The sequence below is a fragment of the Schistocerca americana genome, chromosome 3 (genome assembly GCF_021461395.2).
Source record: "Schistocerca americana isolate TAMUIC-IGC-003095 chromosome 3, iqSchAmer2.1, whole genome shotgun sequence".
Taxonomy (NCBI): domain Eukaryota; kingdom Metazoa; phylum Arthropoda; class Insecta; order Orthoptera; family Acrididae; genus Schistocerca; species Schistocerca americana.
Window position 1 is genome coordinate 570,486,802 of NC_060121.1, and position 23,379 is coordinate 570,510,180.

General features: G+C 42.3%; 1 protein-coding gene and 1 non-coding gene across 2 annotated transcripts in view; one reads left to right on the plus strand and one right to left on the minus strand.

Moving 5' to 3' along the window:
* LOC124607493 (pro-corazonin-like) overlaps nt 1-23,379 on the plus strand; it is a 49,232-nt gene that overhangs the window by 1,963 nt on the left and 23,890 nt on the right. The window lies entirely within an intron of this gene.
* Nucleotides 1,217-1,300, minus strand: Trnas-gga. Its single transcript is given in 2 exon segments — nt 1,217-1,251; nt 1,261-1,300. It is a non-coding gene; the product is annotated as a tRNA-Ser (tRNA).

Below are 23,379 nucleotides of genomic sequence, written 5' to 3' on the forward strand. Positions count from 1 at the left end.
ATAACGTGATGAGATAAAAAGGAGAGTAGGGTTTCATATGAGCTATGGTTTCGAAGGCCATGTGCCTCATTTGAGCTCAAAATATGTTTTAAGATTCTCCAATAGAGGGGTGTTGAAGATACTGGAGAGTAGTTCAGTTGGCCACTTTCACTTATATTCTTATACACAGGCTTCTTTCTAACTGCTGGGAACAGTTTTTCGTTCTAGATGTGTATGGTATACTGTGATCAACGTAGGAGTTAACTCAGCAGCAATTTCTTACAGAACATGCTACGGATTCCATAGGGCTGAAGAACCTTGTTCAATTTTAGCGGTTTTAATCGTTTCTCGACCACACTTACCCTGCTATATCGGTCGCCTTTGCTGCAATGGTGCGAGAATTAAAATTGGGGTAGTAATCATGGATCATCGTTTGTAATGGAGCATTTGAAAACGGTGATCAGTACTTCTGCTTTTACTTTGCTACTCTCAGTTACAATTCCTGTCATCCGTAAGTGTATGTACACTTACTCTGACGTCAAATCCAGCATTTAAATGCAATCAGAATTTCTTTGAGTTTTCTGAGAGTTCTTGCCTGCGGCAGTTGTTGAAGGCTTATCGCACTGCACTTACGACAGCCAAATACCTTGCATTTAGGGTATCTCTGTCTATAACTGTGTGATTTTTTTCATAGTTATTGTGCAGTAGTCACTGTTACAATAGCAGTTCCCTTACAGACACTGTATACAATGGTGGGTCTGCGGCAGAACGAACTGTTCTGTTAGATACATATCAGTCCAGTGCTTAGTCAGTTACTTTTCTGAACTTCAGCCTAGTTCGTCTACATGCACCTGCACAGAGCTAAATATTTCGAGCTCCTCTTTGTCTAATTTACTAAATATACTCATACGATGAAATCAGTGTTGTTACAACTGGTTCAGGGAAACTGATACGAGTTACAATGTGAACGTTATCAAAGAGGTCAGATTTGTTTGTTGCCGTTAGATGAAGTACCCGTATATTTTCGTCATGACTTGCCTTACGGACTATTTGTTCTCAATCATTTTAGTATGTTGTCATAGGATGACTTACAGACCGCTTGTTGGATGACTGAAGTCACCTTCAAAAATGGTTCAAATGGCTCTGAGCACTATGGAACTTAACTTCTGAGGTAATCAGTCCCCTAGAACTTAGAACTACTTAAACCTAACTAACCTAAGGACAACACACACATCCATGCCCGAGGCAGGATTCGAACCTGCGACCGCAGCAGTCGCGTTGTTCCAGACTGTAGCGCCTAGAACCGCTCGGCCACCCAGGCCGGCGAAGTCACCTTCACTGACGACAGTATGGATGAAAAATATTCTCGAGAGCTGAAGTTATCTTTCTTAAGTTATCGGTTATCCCTGGGGTTGAGCCTGGTTGTCAATAGAATGACTCAATTAGACTACCTTTATAGTGTCTTTTGCCCAGACATGCTTCCACATGGCCTCAATTTCTATCTAGATGAATTTGAGTTTCTTGTCTGCTGTGACAAGCACACCATCGCCATCCCCTGCTAGCCCGTCCCTTCAATATACACCCATACACCCAGATAGACCCGATAAATATCAATGACATAAATTTCGGGTTTGATCCAACTGTCTTTCATTCAAGAATGCACCACAGAATAACTGACTCGACACACTTATACTTACCGCAAACTTTTGAGCTTTATCTCATTGGCTTATGTGAGTAGGAAGGAGCACCAGATTTTCAAAAAAACCATATGATGATTTGTCCATGGAATTTTAAAAGAACCCCTGCTAGTGCGGTCGTTTCAGATTGTTAGGCGTTACACTACGGTAACATTTACATCTGTATTAACAGTTATACTTTGCCAATCACGACAAAGCATACAGCAGAAAATGATTTCTGTTCTAACGTATATTAACAGTTCTGTCTTCACAACTGATGAGTGGAGGTTTGGAAAATATCCACGTTGTATACAGTGTATCCCAAATGTTCTGGGCTAAAAATATGGAGTAAATTTCCTTTACTTTACGTCTATGGTCACAAACTTTTTGTCAACAGATTACCAGTTTCGGTCTATAATCACCATCTTCAGATCTGTTTTATAAAAACAATGTCCTAGTGTTCTGCAGCCATAGTGGCATCGTCAAATGAAAAATGCAAATTAACAAAAAGTCCGTGACCATAGATGTAAGGTAAAGGCAATTTATTCTACATTCGGGTCACTGTTGTATTCGCGACAATGACGCAACTTGTGAAAATTATGAAAAATTAGAGCATCCTAAAAGTAATACTTTAAGGTCAACTAATGGTCGGAAATAATTATTCAGCGTTTTTATTAGCATAAACAGCGCCTTAGTAATATTACAGCACTCACAGAGCAGATTCCACTAAACAGCAACGCCAAGACGTCGTACTAGCTTTCTTGTATCCAAATCGACACCAGCACAACACCAGTCCCAGACGTTCAGAACTTGATACTGCTTCACTTTGAGATACAGGTCTGGTTGTCGTTAGAGAAGGAAGAAAGATTAAGGATTAACGTCCCATTAATGGTGTGGTCATCAAAGATTGGGTGCAAGATCGGATTGGGAAGGAAATCGGCCCTGAACAATCTCGGCACTTAACTAAAGCGATACAGGGATTTTTTCCTTTTGTCATCAGTCTTCTGGCTGGTTTGATACGGCTTGTCACGAATTCATTTCCTGTGCCAGTGCATCATCTCAGATACATATTACACCCAACATCCTTATTTTATTGTTGGATTTATTCCAGAATCTCTTCCGCTGCCGTTTTTATTCTCTGCAGCTCCCTCAGATAACATGGGACTGAAATCTTGGGTTTCATAACACATGTCATAATATACTGTCCCTCTTTCTTGTCAGTGTTTTACGCAGGTTCCTCTCCTCTCCGCCTTCTGCAGAGAACCTCCTCCGTTTTTCCAACGTCTTTCTACAGTACCACGTCCCAAAAGCTTCGCTTCTCTTTTTTATGGGTTTTTCTATGGCCCATAATTAACTATAATACTCGTACGATGCTGTGCTCCAAACGCACAGGACACGGCGTTTAAATCCGGATAAATTTCAATTTGAATTTCCCCCTATGTCGTAGTTCCGCCGGAGTCGCGATTGGTGATCTTGAAAGCCATAGGCATCTAGTAAACAGTCATTTGTTACGGACAAGTGCGAAGTACAACCGAAGAGCCGCGATTATTGGTCATCGCACTGGGCGTTCGCCCACTGAAATATTTCGATTCTTCGGGTTCCCGAGATCGACTGTTTAAGATATTGTGGCCAAGTACAACGTTTCGAATAAGTCTGTGGGATGGTCCGCTAACCCGGCGAGGAAACCTTATTCGAGGAAACGTGTGTCACGAACTGCGGCAGTCATAGAAAAGGCTCAGGCACTGATTTCAGAGGACCCGGGGAAATCGCTGAGGAATTTGGCGTCAGTATTGAATGTCAGCTAGCGAACAATGCGTCGGATGGCAGAGGAGGACCTCGTACGAGCCATTTAGTCAAAAACTGACATATTCTGGTCAAAGGAAGAATGGTTCAAATGGCTCTGAGCACTATAGGGCTTAACTTCTGATGTCATCAGTCCCCTAGAATTTAGAACTACTTAAACCTAACTAACCTTAGGACATCACACACATCCATGCCCGAGGCAGGATTCGAACCTGCGAGGGTACCGGTCGCGCGGTTCCAGATTGTAGGGCCTAGAACCGCTCGGCCATTCCTGCCGGCTCTGGTCAAAGGAGCTCTGGCTCCCGAATAGCCTGGATTTGAACCCCCTCGACTACTACGTTAGGAGCGTAGTCGAAAGAGTTTCCAATTAAGACTAGGCGCTGTAATGTCGCATCTCTACGCACCGCGATTGAAGCAGCATTCGCGAATATGGACAGCGCTATTTTAAAGAGTGCGTGCGATCGCTTCAGGACAAGATTGAAGGCGGTCATTGTGGCTGAAGGGGGTAGGGGGTTATCGAGTAATGTTACTCTTGAAAGATAACACTACTTACATGTAAAAGGATTTTGTTGTAATAAATTTGCTTTTAAAAAAAGTTTCATTTGTCCGCATTTAAGAGCAGCACCGTGTACATTGTGATAAATTTTTTCCTCAAATTATGGCCAACGTTGGATACTACCGGACTTCTCTTGGCCAGGTTTGTACTCTTTGCCTATAATATTCTGCTTTGTCTATAATATTCTGCATTTTATGCCCTCCTTGCTTCGTCCATCATGAATTATTTCTCATCCGAAGTAGAGTTCCTTAAATTCTTCTACTACGTGGTCACCAATTTTGGTGTTAGACTTATCGCTAATCTCATATTTGCGACTGCTTTCTACTTTACTCTTTCTTCGGAGCACTCTCAGTGTTCTGATTAGACTGTTCATTCCAGTCAGCAGGTCCTGCAGTTTCCTCACTTTCGCTAAGGATAGCAATGTCATCAGCGGATAAAGGCCGAGCGCAGAATTGTGGTTTGGGGTGGTCTTGGTGTCCGGTCCCTATTTGAGCTAGGAACATGGAGTGAAATCTTTTGGTTATCCCGGACCAGAGGCCATTTCTGTAGCCATTCGAAGGTCTTGCTGTAGCTATGTTAAGGTACATTAAGCAACGTTTCAACGACGAACTGGAGCTGGCGTCCAGGCAAATCGAGTCGATTAATTCCTCTTTCAAAAGATTTTAATTGAGTTGAAATTACTATTCAGCTGTTGGCACCATTTGTATGTGCGCCGTTCGGATTTTACGTGTAAAAAAACAGTCACCCTTAAATAACTCCGACCGGAGCGAGACTGATGGTTCAAATTTGGTCCATCGGTGTATCGGGCCTTGTTGTAAGATAACTTTTAACCGTTTGAAAAAAATCTTGCTTAGTTTGGATTATAGGCGCAAAAAAACGCGTTTCTTCTGGGAGTTTCTTGAAGCATGCCATTTCTGTGCTTTAAACTTATACGAATCGGTTCAAACTTTGCACGAAGTTAGATAAATGGATGAAGTCAAAACGATTTTATATCCACTTATTTTTGTCCGTTGTCGACGTACGACGCCTAAATATTTTCCTGGGAGGTTTTTGAAGAGCACCACTCCTATGCTTTAAATTTGTACGAATCGGTTCAAACTTTGCACAAAAGTAGATAAATGGATAAAGTCAAAATGAAATGTTTTCGTCCTATAAACTTTATCCATTCTCGAGATACTATGGTTTGAAGTCGAGCTGAATGTTACACCTAAAATTCGTTCTTACGTGAATTGAAAGCGAGGAAACTTTAAAGTGAATCAAATAAATAAAAATGCATTTGTACGACAACTGAAAATTCGCTTTCAAAAATCTAGTTCCATTCGGATTTTACATGCAAAAAACACGTTTTCTGTGGGTTTTTCTTATGCCTACCAATTCTATGTTTCAAAATTGTGCGAATCAGTTACAATTTTGTAAGATGGTAGAAAAATACATGTCATTATTGGCTGTCCCCTTGTGTTTTGAAAGCTTTATCCTTTGCCACAGTATAAGCAACGTGGTTCAAAAGACAACAAAGAAACCTGTACCGGATCAGTCGTCGCCCGAGTCAAAAATCTACATGGGTTGCCAAGTTATGGCGGTCTAATGCCAAAGTTATGGCAGAGTAAAGTTAGGAACCAGACCAAAAATACTCCTATCGTAGCATAAAGAAAGGCGAATATGTCTTGGGCAGAGTTAGGGATGCAAAAGAAGAAAACTAGCTTTTCGACTGTCTGGCAACTTTAAAGACACCTTGACATATTCGCGTTTTTTTTTTACGAGTTAACCTTACTTTCCCGCAAAGTGAACTCCCTTAGACCAATCCTATTACATGTATGGTGGGGGGTGTAAGGACAATCAGACACAAATTTATGTTCTTCTAGAGAATGGGGTGCATGTACAACAGGACGTATCCGAGATTGGGGTGTATCTATAACAGGAAGCATTTCAGTGTGGGAATGCATGCATCCTAAACTTTAATGACACCTTGTGTCATATTGTACGACATGATTAGTGCCATGTTGGATGACATGATGGCGCGTATCGTGTTGTACGACATAACATCATGTATTATGTTACTTCACTTGGCACGATGCTTTATATTACGTGATATGGGTGCCAATACTGACAAGTAAAAAATTCCGGATATGTCAGGCTGTTTCGATTTAATGTCTCTGAAGCAGCCAGAAGTCGAAAAGCTAGTTCCCTTCTTTTGTTTTCGTAAGCCTGCCCAGGATATGTTCGCCTTGTTTTGGTGCTAAGAGAGGAGCATTTTTCTTTCTGGTTATCGCTGTTATCTTTTCAGGCTGAACTTTTATACACTCCTGCACTTTTTTTTACATTTTCGTTATTGCTTCTTCGATGCAGAGATTGAAGTGTAGAGGCGGACTGTATCACTTCCCTATGCCCTTTCCAATACGTGCACCTCTCTTGGTTGTTGCATGCATTATATATTATCAAGTCTCCCTATAGCATACTCTCTATTTTCTTGAGAATTTAGAACTTCTTTATGCACTCGTTTTCGTCTTCGAACGCGCCTTATTTTTCCTATGAATGTATTACGACTTTTCTTGCCTCTTCTTCTGTCTATTAGCATGCTCAACATCAAAACTGTCTCTCTGCTGCCTTCATCTTTCCTAAAGTCAAGCTAATCATTATTTAGCATATTCTCAATTTTCTTAGGGAAATTCGCCGAAAATTAAATCTAGATTGCCTGAGACGGTTTTGAATCATCGCCATCCCGTATTCGAGTCCAATGTCTTACCACTGATTTACCCTGCCCGCTGACTACCATTCCACATGTGCGGAATGGGCAAGCCTTCGATTCCTCTCTCGGGCATGGCTGTGTGCGTTGTTCTTAGCATAAGTTAGTTTAAGTACTGTGTAAGTTTAGGGACAGAGAAACTAAGCAGTTTGGTCCCTTAGGAATTCACACTCACTTGAACATGTTTTTGTAATGGACAACTTCCCCTTTCTGTAGTGATACTGAGCGGTTGTATCCCAGGCTGTCTCACATTCAACGTTGTCCCCAGGATTTCTGACAGTATCTCGACCATTCCCTAATAATTTTGACTGATACGTGAGTCATTATTGATATCTAATAAAAATCTTGCGTTGTAATAATTTTCTAAAAAACATAAAGATCACAAATTACTGTGGAAGTCAAAGGTAATTTCCACTTGGTTTCTTCTGCAAAACGCAATAGTTCCCCTTTTTAGTACTTTGCTCATACATGTTTCGACACCTGTCTATCAGTAGGTCTCGTTTTATTCCTGAAACTGCTTTAATTTTAAAAAATGAGACAGTAACATAACATCTCCCGTTAAGCGTGGAGACACATATTCTCCTAAATTTTCGTTTTGTGCGCGAGAACTCGCAGTACCAGGAGACAGCGAAGTAAAAAAATGTGTTAAAATGTATTTACAGCCCACAAAGAAATGTTCCAAGGACATACAGTAAAACGGAAACCGCGACACGCTGTTTCAAAAATAAAACAATACCCACTGAAACTGACGCGTAGGTGCCGATACACGTTTGAGCAAAGAATAAAAAGGGAAAACATTGGGCTTTTCGGAACAGTGTCAATATGAGCTTCCAATCCCAGCAAGATGGGTGATTTCTCAATTTTCGTCTTTTTCCTGAAGCTGAAAATAGTGAAGCAATTCTGTGGAGTGTGGAGATCTTTTCGTTTTCACTATGTCTGACTGCATTGTAAGGACTGTTTGGAAGCAACAACGGACGGACGTTCTCATAATAGTGTAAATCTCACACCTGCCTGAACACTCATTAGTGGCAATAATATTACTGAAATAATTATTTCCTTCGATCAGAATTTTTTCATACCCCGTCAGTCCAGTAAGTTTCACTACTGGATAAATAAAAAGTATAGAAAAATTAAGATGGTGTTTACGCTTCAGGTGTCCTGCATAGTCCCCCCCCTCCCCCCAACTTGAGTACAACGCATAGAACAATTGTACAATTATGTGAAACTGTGAGCGAAGTCCTTTGGGATGTGTTCAGTTCGCTCGTCTCATTGTACTGAATGTCGATTATGCCGTTACGTGGATTTATGTACTTCGTGGTTTTGTGGTATGTCCGTAGTAATAACACTGAGCCTTGTTTTTCCAGAAAAGAATTGCGCGTGTCTTGCATTTCAATGAGTTCGCGGCACGTGTCAGCGCGTTGTAGTTTTTGGTCGGCAGTCAAAGTGTGCAGGACAAATTCTGTACACACTTCTTCAAAACATTCCGTGGAATGTCTGGAACATTTGATTAAGAGATACATGAGATGTACTCGCAACTGCGGATATGGACAACCATCAGCTGTATAATGGAATGACGACAGTGAAAAGTTGTGCCGGACTGGGACTCGAAGCCGGACTTGCCGCTTATCGCGAGCGGTCTCCTTACCATTTGGTTATCCCTGCATGACTCACAGCCAGACGCAGCCTCATGCATGTGGTCAACTTCGACATGTTTTTCGGACACGGATGCTTGTCCGAAGGAACATTGTGACGTAACCCGGAGTAACACAGGCACTGCAATATGGTGATTAAGAGATGTCACTCCATAACGACATAACACTGGAACACGACGGCCGCTGCTTAACACTGCCCGCTCACAACTGACTGGTCGAATCCACGCCCGTAATTTATAGTTGCTACTTCAATCTGCCCCTGTAGTTACTGCGCTAAGTGGCTTTCACGTCGGGAATGAAATCAGTTTCGGAACTGTTTGGGTGTACGGACGGACGGTGCCTGTGGGGACAACAAAACTACTTTTGCTGTTTATTGATAGCACCTACAGTGCACCAGTAGAACTCAGAGTGAAGTTCAGAGGTGTGCGCGAGCTATAAAATCTGCCTCCGTGAATAGTTCAAATCGTGCTGACTTTTGACCTGAACGTAGCCAGTTCAAACACTGGTGGGGAAAGATAGTTTCAGCACTAGAATTTGACTGCCCTGGCATGGACGTCCAGAGAAATTTACCCAAGACGGCGCAAGATTCTAAAATTATCATTTTCCTTATAACTTATTTGGTGAATTTTATATAATCCCTTTTCACCTCCACCCTCAGCCACATGAGTGCTATAGTTGTCTTACTGTCGCAGTATTTTTTCCATGCAGCAAGTCATGCGTGCTCCGAGCTCGTTGAAATTCCTTCAGGCGTTACAGAGAATTGCCGTGTTGTCACTGGCACTGTGCCCTACACCGACCCAGCTCCCCCCCCCCCCCCTCCCCCGCCACCCCTCCCTCAATCTTAGTGGTGAAACGTCATGGCTACTGTCACCAATAAAACTAGCCACACCGAAAACTTGGGATTTGATAATACCAGTCGTTACTGAAAATTTTTACATTTCACGGCTTTTCATACTATCCCTGAATATAGTAGAGGTATAGAACCCCACAATATTCTTATACAATTAATAAGTCGTGTATACAAAAAAAAGTTGTTGAAATTTCCCTGGACGTTCCCCAGATGCTTCTAAGTCACTTGCTTATCACGCCCAGTGCCACCCATAGAGGTAGGTTTTTCTTACCTCAACATTGCTTGTTTCCAGATAGTAGTTTCGATCCAGTAGTTCAGGAGGAGATGTGGAACATAAGTGCATTAATAATTATTTTTTTACAAACACACTATCTGAGCAAAAGTATCTGGAACCTATCAGTAAACATTACTGTGTGATGTGTCCATCTTTTGCCTTTATAACAGCTTTAACTCTGCCGGGGGACAAATTCATTGAGATGTCTCGATATCTGTGGAGGAATGACAGCCGGAGAATGTGTTGATGTTGAACGCCAGGATCTGAAGAGAAGTCGTCGTTCTAACCATCGCAAAGGTATTGCATTGGGTTCGGGTCGGGACTGTGCACATGTCAGTCCATTTCAGGAATGTTACTGTCCACAAATCTGCGGCTCACAGATGCTGCTTTATGAATGAGTGTACTGTGATGCCGACACAAACATTCGTCGTCTCCGTGTTCCTCTACTGAACGCAGTGTTGGAGAACGTGTTCCGCATTGACCGCTTTCTTAAGCGCAATAAAGGGAACCACAGACCCAACCACGAAAAACGTCTCCACACCGTAACATCACCTGTACCATGCTTCACCTTTAGCGCTGCACATGATGGCAGGTAAAGTTTCCAGGCATTCTCCACACCTGAACCCTACCATCGGATCGTCACAGGGTAGACCACCTGAGGCGCAAAGTAATATTGACTACAGAAATCTGTTCGTCATGAGCAGCTGCTCGACCACTGCACCCTACTCTTTTTAAATTCCTGCGCTCTGTCACAGTGCTAGCTGGATTGCTCGTAGCACTCACGAGGCGATTTTATACGACTCTTCACAGTGCTTGAAGGTACCTGTTCGCCAGATCTTAGTGTAGCAGTCATTCTTCTTTCGACTTTCCACTTCACAACCACATCACCAACGGTCAACTTGGGCAGCTTTAGAAGTGGGTGGTTTTGTTATTAAGGTGACGTCCAATGACTAGTCCATATCCGGAGTCACTGTGTGCTCCTAGCCAACCAATTCTGCTTTTACTGCTGCTCTACTAACAATATAATGCTTCCCGCCTCCTTTTATGCTGTCGGATCCGCCTCTCATGACATCTAGTGATCAATTCGGCAATACATGACGGTGTCCTGATATTACTGATTAAGTAGAGTACTAGAATGAGTTGTTGCTGTTCAGCAGAATAAGAGAGTCCGAAGATGGCTGTTGCATAGGCGAAACCGGCAATTCAAATCAAAAAAACTGTGCGATCGAGAAAATTAAATAAAAATTACATACACATCACTTCACCGCCACAACATTTGTCGGTCTTGGAGGGTGATGTGACCTTCTGTTACCACATGCACTCCATCTACTCCGCTACTCAACAACCAATGTGCTCTTTCATGGGCGTGAAGAACTGACTAGTGACATAATCTCCTATAAATAAGTGCTACCCTTTTTTAAAAAAACATCCTGGGGTATGTTGGAAAGTCGCGTTGTCAAAGGAACTTGCACTGATGAGCCAAAAAATTATGACCATCTGCTTAAAGTAATATAGCAGCGATACCTCGTGACACCGATTTGGTAAGTCCTTGATAGGTTTCCAGAGGTATGTGGCATCAGATATCTAAGCACAGGTCAGGCCATTTGGTGCTAACCCCCCCCCCCCCCTACCCCCCGAATACTATCTCAGACGTTTTCCATTGGGTTTAGAACAGGTGAATTTCGTCGCGAAGATATCACTGAGTTCATCGTCATGCCCCTAGGACTACTGACGCACAATTCTACTCTTTTAACAGAGGCAATTATCCTTGTGGAAGATGTCACCGAAGTTGGGACGACAAGCATGAACGGATGCTGGAGGTCTACTACAACATTAACTCGGTTCACACCAGTCATGATGCCTTCGCTTAGTACCACAAGTCCTGTGGAAACCCAGGCGATTGTTCCGCATAACCGCATGGAGTGGCCGCGCGGTAGGAGGAGCCATGTCACTGACGGCGCTGCCCCTCCCGCCGCAGGTTCGAGTCCTCCCTCGGGCATGGGTGCGCATGTTGTCCCTAGCGTAAGTTAGTTTAAGTAGTATGTAAGTCTAGGGATCGATGACCTCTTCAGTTTGGTCCCTTAAGAACTCACACACATTTGAACATTTTTTTTGTCCCCCATAGCATAATACTGTCCCCACCAGGCTGCGTCTGTAGTGTGGTCCTCGTACCGAGCAGTCGTTCGTATGCATGACAGCGGTGAAATATTTGCCCTATGCATTGAGGTGTGTGAGAGTTTGACGTGCTGGGTCTCGACAGTAGAGTGTGCAAACAACCTATCACATTTAAGTACTCAACACAGAAACGTTATACAAGCTACTGCGTGCCTTGTGCAACATTAAACCAACAAACTGCTAGTTGCAGTAGATGAATTTCTCTGTGATTTCAACACTGTGGTAAACACAAATGAGAGAAATTATCATTAATTAGTAGTAACTTGAATGAAGTAAATTTGTTACCACATATATTACATGTTCCAAGTAGGAGCGCCTGTTTTGCAATGGAATACCATCACGGTGAGAGCAGAATTTAGTTATGCAAAAAGAAATCGGTCATATCCATATTTTTATGAGGGTCGCCTGACCTGAGCTGTTGTAGGACCAAAAAAGAAAAAAAAGGAGTACAATCCTAAGCTTTAAGGTCAGTTTATTTCCTCAGATTAGTATCACAACTGGGTAGTGTGCAATTGTCTTTGTGCAAAAGAAGTGAATATGTATTCACGCATTTGCATCTCAAATTATTGTTTATTTTAAGCATAAAGAAATTAATGTGCTTTCAAAAATAAATCGAGTTTGAAATGCTAAGTCCACAACGGATGCATATTAATGTGCGCAAAATCAGAATAAATGACAAATGTGCGGAAAATTAGAATATATGACTGTTTGAGTCAAGCTCATGCAGCTGCAGAATGTACTGTTAATAGCTCGTTGATACCTCAAATGCTATGGGAAATTGAGGTGTTGAGATCAAAAGGGAGACATCTCACTCAACTGTAGTTTTGAGATATGTTGAACAAACCATATAATCTTGAACAGTGTTATTCCCAAACCTTGTGCTTATTTCTACATACTCACCAGGGAGAATAAAATCGTACACCAAAATCTGTTATCATAGAACAAAGGCAAATATAGACAATGGTAACAGATAATGACTGAGATATCTCCCTTCTGATTTAAACAACATTAATTTTATCACAAATATCATCTAACTACGAAAAATAGTATATATTCAAGCAAAATATTATTTTTAATAATTTCAACATGTTTATAAACATTCCTTTTATTTGTACATACATTCATAACTAAACAACACATTATAATGGAAATCAGTATCGTTTTTAATGCCTTGACTTGTAACATGGGACAGCTAATTCCAATTTTGTTACGTATGAAATAGCCCTATTTATTTTGAGAGACACATATGTTCATAAACTTGTCACTGTTGATCACTGTCCTAAACTTCACTTTCGGATTCGCTGACTTCCTCTCCAGCAGTCACTTTATTAATGGCACATTTCTTTAGAATATGATCAAATATTCACGAAACTACGAAGGGATAGAGTAAATCATGCTTGAAACATCCTGTAGTTTCTCAGGTTTCAGGGGTATGATGTCAATGTATGATCTCGACAAATTATGAAGATGAGGAACTATCCCAGTCTTAACCAGAGGAAATCAATTTCTTCACCATTTCACTGCTACTCGACATAACAGAGACATATTTTGAGTGAAAAGTGTGCTCAAATATTTTATATTATGAAACAGCCCATTTTTCTTCTTTCACAGTTACAGATTTCTTATAAAAAGAGTTTAGACGTTTCTAAAGGTAAAGAAATGTGTCTTCTGTGGACAGTTCAAAATGTGTTTCCTAGCTTTCTGTAGTACTGTGAACTATCGGTGGGGAGGTTACACTGTGTCATGTTTCCTTTTTGGTAATTCCAAACTTGTAAATCCCGATCACAAGCACGTATGTATGTATGCATTAAACCGGGGACCTTGAGACTTCGACCCGCCATAGCCCTCAGTGGTTCACAACTCCACAACAGGCCACAGCAGTCCACCCACCCCACCGCCGCCCCACACCGGACCCAAGGTTATTGTGCAGTTCAACCCCCAGTGGAACACAGGGGAAGCCTGCCAAAACTTGTCCATTATAACTTACCCGTAAGTCCAGTAGCTGACAACAGAACGGCAAGATTCCGACCTCGGTACGCAGTGATGAGTGAGGCATGGACGTACGACGTGCCTGATCGTGATTCGGCCGTCCTTCAAGCACTGTCTATATATGTCCACGACAGTAAAACACAAATAACTGATCAGCTTCGCTGTTTCCGAGATGATCTTTCCCAGTCCCGAAACTATGACAATCTGCCCTTTGTCAAAGTCGTTTAAGTCAGTAGATATCCTTATTTTCTGACTGTATCGTCGCTAGAATGATTGCTCATTCGTCTTTGCTGCGCTTATACGGTATCACTCAAAAGTATTTTGCAGATATAATACATTCGGAAAACAAATTATTTAGGAGAAAATTTAAGTGAAAGAACTTAATTACAAAATCTTTATAATGTGTACTTTATTTTCTTACACATATTACACAAGTCTAATTTTTGCATCAACGATAAAACGCGAATGAAAGAAATTACATAGGCTCAAACGTAATTTATTAAAAGTAAACAGAGTAAAAAACAATAATGAAATCTTCACCCATGGTGTTCTTGGCTTAATACTTGTTTGCATAGCCCTTTGCATGTATTAATGCGAAGCACCTGGATGGCATAGAATCCACAAGTCTAGCCTGAGGAATCTTCTTCCACTGACACGGGAAATTAGGGCCCGTACGGAGGCACACAGATAGTCGTTTTTCCGTCGTTCAATTTTTTCGAGTGGAACAGGAAAGGAAATGACCAGTAGTGGTACAGGGTACGCTCCTCCAACCACCGTGCGGTGGCTTGCGAAATATCTATTTAGATGTAGATGGAGCTCAAGTACTGAATACTTCCGGACAATATTGTAGCGCGTCACGCGACTACAACACTGGCTGTGGGCAGTGATCATAATGTTTTCGCTCATCAGTGTAAATCCAAATGAAACTCGCCGTCTAATGCCAGAGACCCGCCATTAAGACTGATGGGCGATATCACGAGAATCAGGGCGGAAATGCAAAGCCACGCAGTAAAGGTAAAAGTCGTTTCGACGAGAATACTGTGTGTGTGTGCTCAACCTAGAGAATTCTATATTCCTAAGGGCCAGGCCAATGGCATTGCAAGGAGTACTGGTGGGGAGAAACAACACTTTAAAACAAAAGATGTTTCAAAAAGAATGAGCTGATTTTGAACCGTATGAATGGCGAAATATGGGACGTGCCGGCAAGGAAATGTGTCTTGTTTGAATGGGCGTGGCCTCGAGTTTCAGAAAATCTCCTTTAGATGTCAGTCAATGCGTTTCCTCAGTTTGAAGTCAGTCAAGAGTAAGATGGATTACACTCAACGGAAGGACGGAAGGCGTTTTGTGTGCCGCAGTTCGCAAAGAGTGAGTCCGTGATTTCAGTACAGCGTGCTTTTCGTATGCATTTGGGCCTCCAGAACCCTCATGAAACTATTGAGCACGAAAGAGACTCACCTAAAGTGAAAGTTTTTTGTGCCATTTCTCTTGAAAAATTGTAGGGTCCCTCGTTTTTTTTAGGGAAACATCGTGACTGGAATGAGCTATCTTCAAATTCTCCAGGACTGGCTTTTTCTACAACTTCAGGAGGATTCCGATGACATTTTCCAACAGGATGGAGCTCCACCACACTGGCACAACAACATACGTCAGTTTGTCAATGACACTGTGCCTCAACGCTGGATAGGATGCGTGGGAACCTGAGACCCTGCTCTGTGTTCTTAGCTCCCAAGATTGCCAAACATGACTCCATGCGGTTGTTTCTTGTGGGGATATGTAAAGGAAAGTGTGTTCATCTCCTCTTTACCTCGTGATATAGAAAAAGCGATGAACAGAATAACAGCTGCCATAACTTCTGTAAAAGGAGATATATTGTATAAATTTTATGACGAATTAGCTATCGTCTAGATGTTGTTCGTGCTGCTGCCGGTGGACATGTAGAGCGTTTGTAATAACTTTAAGATTTTAAGAGTATTTTGCAACGTACCCTATGTTTGTAGTATGTTTCTTTTTTCCATGAACCATGGACCTTGCCGTTGGTGGGGAGGCTTGGGTGCCCCAGCAATACAGATGGCCGTACCGTAGGTGCAACCACAACGGAGGGGTATCTGTTGAGAGGCCAGACAAACATGTGGTTCCTGAAGAGGGGCAGCAGCCTTTTCAGTAGTTGCAGGGGCAACAGTCTGGATGATTGACTGATCTGTAACAATAACCAAAACAGCCTTGCTGTGCTGGTACTGCGAACGGCTGAAAGCAAGGGGAAACTACGGCCGTAATTTTTCCCGAGGGTATGCAGCTTTACTGTATGATTAAATGATGATGGCGTCCTCTTGGGTAAAATATTACGGAGGTAAAATAGTCCCCCATTCGGATCTCCGGGCGGGGACTACTCAAGAGGACATCGTTATCAGGAGAAAGAAAACTGGCATTCTACGGATCGGAGCGTGGAATGTCAGATCCCTTAATCGGGCAGGTAGGTTAGAAAATTTAAAAAGGGAAATGGATAGGTTAAAGTTAGATATAGTGGGTATTAGTGAAGTTCGGTGGCAGGAGGAACAAGACTTTTGGTCAGGTGATTACAGAGTTATAAATACAAAATCAAATAGGGGTAATGCAGGAGTAGGTTCAATAATGAATAAAAAATAGGAGTGCGGGTTAGCTACTACAAACAGCATAGTGAACGCATTATTGTGGCCAAGGTAGACACAAAGCCCATGCCTACTACAGTATTACAAGTTTATATGCCAACTAGCTCTGCAGATGATGAAGAAATTGATGAAATGTATGACGAGATAAAAGAAATTATTCAGGTAGTGAAGGGAGACGAAAATTTAATAGTCATGGGTGACTGGAATTCGTCAGTAGGAAAAGAGAGAGAAGGAAACATAGTAGGTGAATATGGATTGGGGGGAAGAAATGAAAGAGGAAGCCGCCTTGTAGAATTTTGCACAGAGCGTAACTTAATCATAGCTAACACTTGGTTCAAGAATCATGAAAGAAGGTTGTATACCTGGAAGAATCCTGGAGATACTAAAAGGTATCAGATAGATTACATAATGGTAAGACAGAGATTTAGGAACCAGGTTTTAAATTGTAAGACATTTCCAGGGGCAGATGAGGATTCTGACCACAATATATTGGTTATGAACTGCAGATTGAAACTGAAGAAACTGCAAAAAGGAGGGAATTTAAGGAGATGGCACCTGGATAAACTGAAAGAACCAGAGGTTGTAGAGAGTTTCTGGGAGAGCATAAGGGAGCAATTGACAGGAATGGGGGAAAGAAATACAGTAGAAGAAGAATGGGTAGCTCTGAGGGATGAAGTAGTGAAGGCAGCAGAGGATAAAATAGGTAAAAAGACGAGGGCTAATATAAATCCTTGGGTAACAGAAGAAATATTCAATTTAATTGATGGAAGGAGAAAATATAAAAATGCAGTAAATGAAGCAGGCAAAAAGGAATACAAACGTCTCAAAAATGAGATCGACAGGAAGTGCAAAATGGCTAAGCAGGGATGGCTAGAGGACAAATGTAAGGATGTAGAGGCTCGTCTCACTAGGGGTAAGATAGATACTGCCTACAGGAAAATTAAAGAGACCTTTGGAGAGAAGAGAACCACTTGTATGAATATCAAGAGCTCAGATGGCAACCCAGTTCTAAGCAAAGAAGGGAAGGCAGAAAGGTGGAAGGAGTATATAGAGGGTTTATACAAGGGCGATGTACTTGAGGACAATATTATGGAAATGGAAGAGGATGTAGATGGAGATGAAATGGGAGATAAGATACTGCGTGAAGAGTTTGACAGAGCACTGAAAGACCTGAGTCGAAACAAGGCCCCGGGAGTAGACAACATTCCATTAGAACTACTGATGGCCTTGGGAGAGCCAGTCATGACAAAACTCTACCATCTGGTGAACAAGTTGTATGAGACAGGCGAAATACCCACAGACTTCAAGAAGAATATAATAATTCCAATCCCAAAGAAAGCAGGTGTTGACAGATCTGAAAATTACCGAACTGTCAGTTTAATAAGTCACAGCTGCAAAATACTAACGCAAATTCTTTACAGACGAATGGAAAAACTGGTAGAAGCGGACCTCGGGGAAGATTAGTTTGGATTCCGTAGAAATGTTGGAACACGTGAGGCAATACTAACCTTACGACTTATCTTAGAAGAAAGATTAAGAAAAGGCAAACCTACGTTTCTAGCATTTGTAGACTTAGAGAAAGCTTTTGACAACGTTAACTGGAATACTCTCTTTCAAATTCTGTAGGTGGCAGGGGTAAAATACAGGGAGCGAAAGGCTATTTACAATTTGTACAGAAAGCAGATGGCAGTTATAAGAGCCGAGGGGCATGAAAGGGAAGCAGTGGTTGGGAAACGAGTGAGACAGGGTTGTAGCCTCTCCCCGATGTTATTCAATCTGTATATTGAGCAAGCAGTAAAGGAAACAAAAGAAAAGTTCGGAGTAGGTATTAAAATCCATGGAGAAGAAATAAAAACTTTGAGGTTTGCTGATGTCATTGTAATTCTGTCAGAAACAGCAAAGGACTTGGTAGAGCAGTTGAACGGAATGGACAGTGTCTTGAAAGGAGGATATAAGATGAACATCAACAAAAGCAAAACAAGGATAATGGAATGTAGTAGAATTAAATCGGGTGATGTTGAGGGTATTAGATTAGGAAATGAGACACTTAAAGTAGTAAAGGAGTTTTGCTATTTGGGGAGCAAAATAACTGATGATGGTCGAAGTAGAGAGGATATAAAATGCAGACTGGCAATGGGAAGGAAATCGTTTCTGAAGAAGAGAAATTTGTTAACATCGAGTATAGATTTAAGTGTCAGGAAGTCGTTTCTGAAAGTATTTGTATGGAGTGTAGCCATGTATGGAAGTGAAACATGGACGATAACAAGTTTGGACAAGAAGAGAATAGAAGCTTTCGAAATGTGGTGCTACAGAAGAGTGCTGAAGATAAGGTGGGTAGATCACATAACTAATGTGGAGGTATTGAATAGGATTGGGGAGAAGAGAAGTTTGTGGCACAACTTAACTAGAAGAAGGGATCGGTTGGTAGGACATGTTTTGAGGCATCAAGGGATCACAAATTTAGCATTGGAGGGCAGCGTGGAGGGTAAAAATCGTAGAGGGAGACCAAGAGATCAATACACTAAGCAGATTCAGAAGGATGTAGGTTGCAGTAGGTACTGGAAGATGAAGAAGCTTGCACAGGATAGAGTGGCATGGAGAGCTGCATAAAACCAGTCTCAGGACTGAAGACCACAACAACAACAACGGAATTTTGAAATCAGGTCATTCTTTTTGAAACATCGTGTCTAGTGTTTGCCACACGTACTGGCCATCGAGGTGGCACGTTATCGTCGGTGCTGGTGTACAGACTCCAGTGTGAGTAAACCACTCCGGCCCTGCGAGGTGTTGAGAGAATCAGCAGCAGGCGCCAGCCTTCCCCATCCCCTCCCCGTGTTAATATTCGGGCCTCCTCGCGCGCTCTCCGCCGCCGAATCTCTTTCGCAAACACGCCGGTGGGGATAATGCGCGCCCGAGGCGGCTGCCCCTTGTTTCCATCAGCTCCTCCACCTCGCACAGCCCGTACTCATCGAATTAGCTGCAGCGCCAAAGTGTTCGCAGCGCTCGCCTCTTTTTAGTTGATCGCGCGGATTGTGTGGAATGCTAAAAGCTCGCCCTTTGCAATGAACGTGGCCGTCTCCATTGGGCAGCTTTTGGTTTCATGTTATCTCGCTCTAAAGCGATGCGTAACTGCGCCTGACCTTCCCTTCATCTCCGTGAGTGTAAATGCTAATAAAAGTGGCTTTCTGAAGTACTCTGATATGCAAAAATTAAGGGTGAAACTAACTTTCGCACGGTATGTCGCTGCCAAGTAACATAGCTCTATTTAACTTGGACCACACGTGTAGAAAGAACTGCTGCACTGTAGTACGGAAGGCAACAGAAAGACATATGCGTTGGGACGAACACAAATAAGACTTTTATTCAAAAACAATAATTACATTCACTTTATCGCGATTCATAGTGGTCCTTTGGACATTACAAATAGCGGAACAAGGTTCTTAATAGAGTGTGTGATCACCACAGACGGCAATGCATGCTCTGCAACGCCCTCCCATGCTGGCCACAAGGTTGGTGAGGAGTTCTCGTGGTAGGGCGTTTCGTTCCTCGGCCGGAGTGACCGAGTGGTTCTAGGCGCTACAGTCCGGAAATGCGTGACCGCTACGGTCGCAGGTTCGAATCCTGCCTCGGGCATGGATGTGTGTGATGTCCTTAGGTTAGTTAGGTTTAAGTAGCTCTAAGTTGCAGGGGGCTGATGACCTCAGAAGTTAAGTCCCTTAGTGCTCAGAGCCATTAGTTCCGTTCCTCACCGGTGCAGTTCACAACTACTGTACGGTCTTTGGTGCATGTGGACGTACTGCAATTTGCCTCCGTAGTGCATCCCACACGTCATCGATAGGGGAATGGGCACTGCTGTCCATTCGCCGAATATCTTCGAGTTCCGAGAGCACCTCCACCAGCGCTCTTCGATGCTGTCACACATTGTCATCCATAACAATGGAATCAAGGTCAAATGCTCCCCTGAAAAATCATTCCTGGGGAAGGAGTACAACGTCACAACAGCGCGTGTACCGTGTTCAAAGATGCAGAGATCAGTTCGTTCATTTACCAGTTTGCCTCCCCACACCACAACAATTGGACCACCCAAACGATCATGCCCGACAATGTTCCTGGATACTTTACATGTTCCCACATCTCGTCATATGAGGGTACCTCCAGAATCACTACTCAAACTGAATCTGGCCTCATCCGAACTGAGCACGTGACCCCAAGCCTCACTGATCCAGTTCCTACACTTTTGGTTCCAATGCAAACGATGCCACTGATGGGCATGCGTTAATGGAACACAACGCACTCGTCATCGGGCAGTGGGACCCCCACCCATCCAGTGATCGTGGCACTGTGGAGCATGAGACTGGGACCCTTACAGCCTGTTAAATGTGGTTTTAATTGCACTCTCTGTTTGGTGTGGATCCGTTCTTGCTTGTTGCACAATGTAGTGGTCACCTGTTCGTGTTGTTGACTGCAGTCGACCACCTCCTCTCCTTCGGGCAGCAGTGTCTGTGGTTTGGAATGCTTTCTGTGCACATGAGCAATGCTTCGGGCAATACCAAACTCATGGACTAATCTCGTCACGCTTCGTCCTTCTTCCAGATTCTAAATGATTCTTTCTCCTGTGAAGTGATACAGCTATCTCCAGGTCATGTTGTAATGAAGAACACCATCACAGTGCTCACTGACGGACACATACACACACACACACACACACACACACACACACACACACACACATTCTGTCTTTTCCCGTTCCTTCAACTGCCTCGCTTTGAGGGGCCAGGCCCATTTTGAGCTGTAGTCACGCTGAACTTACGCCATGTGACGTCCAGATTTCTGTGCATGACTGAGAGATATCAGGCAAAATGCTGTCGCACTTTTATTTATTCCCACTGAGTTGTTAATGTATTGTGTTATTTTATCTGTCTCGTCCTCAAGTTTTGCAGAGCAGCGTACTTGCGGCAGTGGAACTGCCAAATTTTTGTTCTTTTACCAAATAGTTATCTTCTATAGCTACTGGCAGAGGTTAGGTACGATTCTACGATGCGAAGACATCCCTTAAAGATACTGCGGTGGTAAGCGTGTTGCGGCCGTCGGCACAGAGAACACAGCTGGCTCGGGAGTCGGGCGGCCTGCGGCTTTCCTCGCCTGCTCGCCTAAGAACGCCCCCGCATCGGCTCCACGCCTTTGAAGGGGCGACACGTTCAACGCCTCACAAAGCCCTTCATCGTGTTTCGTTGTTACAGGCAAATTTTTTTCCTAACCGCTGCTCAGTTTTTTCCAATAACCGTTCCCCCTCTCAAAATAAAACCCTTGTTTGTTGTCCTTTCCCCCGTCACCCTCTTCCGTCACTTCCTGCAGTTATTTTAAGAGATAAAAAGTCTTGCTTAAAAAAAAAGAAAAAAGGTTGATATTCTCCATTCCAGGCTTTCACCGTTGATCTGCTGCGGAAACCATGTCAATACGGTATATTATGACTAGTTAGGACCAGCTACGCGGCTAATTCTTAGTGGTTATTGAGCTATATCCACAATCCATACTTCACTGACTATTTCTTTTGAAATTGTATAGAGAGAGTCAGTTAAGAACCTAAGTGTACATTATTTTTACGTATAGCTACGTGCTGACCATTTACAGATAACCATGTAGGACAGTGACTTAAATATAAAAAAATGAGCGTATTAAAAAGTGAAATACACAGTGTTGATGTACCACAATAATATTTTAGAGTTCACTGTCAAACATCTTTCGGCTTTTTAGGTCATCTTCAGACAACTTAAGGCTAAACAGATAGTCCCCACAACATCTGCGAGAGTTTATAGCTGTACAAAGATTGTTTCCCAATGATACGTAACCTTTTACGACCATCTATATGAAAAATACAAACATATTGAAAAACACAAGGAAGTTATGAAGAAATTAACCATTCTTTGTGTCGTTTCAAGAGCTGGAAACAAGTCTGTGGCAGTTTCTATAGCCCATAGTCATGCTAATGCGTCTTGGAAGTGTGTGTTATACAATATCTTTGAACGAACTAATGTAGGAACATTGACTGTAGTTGTAGCTAAGACTGGACTCATGTGTTTTATCGTTCATTCGGTTTATGGTTTCTAGGTGTCAAGTAGTATTGCTTGGAAGTTTTTTTTAACTGCTAAAATTCACCATCATCATCTTCCTTTCAAGGATTAGGCTATTGTCAGTTCGAAACTCACTGCTAAAGTCATTTGCGTCTTCTCCCTGGTCTTCCAAGATCGCTTTCCCAGTCCGCTTGTATTTTAAGATCTCATTTGGAACTCTGTGAACAGGCATTCTCATGAGGTGTTTTCTCCAGTCTTCATGATACTTTTGAATTTTTTCATTTACGTTGAAAATATTTAATTCTGTTCTAATATCTTCGTCTCTTCTTGTGGAGCCCTTCGTCCTCCTTACGAACCTCATCTCTGCCGTTTGAATTTTATTTTATTTTATTTATTTGTTCTGTAATAGGATAGCACAGGAATCGGCATCAGTGTATAGAATGCCATGATGATCTCTTTGTTTTGCTAATGGTACCACAGGCAGCTAGGAATCGTGTATTTTATTTTCAATATGAGAGTAAAATCAAAACTTATATCACAGCACAAATAAAACGGAAATATCTAAAACAATTTTTAATCTCACTGGATATTTTCCTCGGAATAACGTTATTTTCGCTTTAATACCAGAATCTTTTAAGTTCTATTTTTTGTGTATTACTTTCAACTGGTATATTGATCTTTAGAGGTCATCTTCATTCCTCTCGTTAATGACAATATCATCTGCAAACAGAAGCACATTAGGTATTCCTCTGTCATCTTAATTCCATTGCCTGCTCTACATTTCCATTTTCGTGCAGAAGGTTGTGGGTTCCAATCTTCTCAAGCGCTTTGAAATTGCTGGAAATGGTACTTCGAATTACGTAAGTTAACACGTCTGTAAACGATGTGTAGTAGAACATGGAGAGCTAAGAAGCGAATCAGATCTCAAATTAATTCAAGAAGTATCCACTAGATGGAATTCAGCAG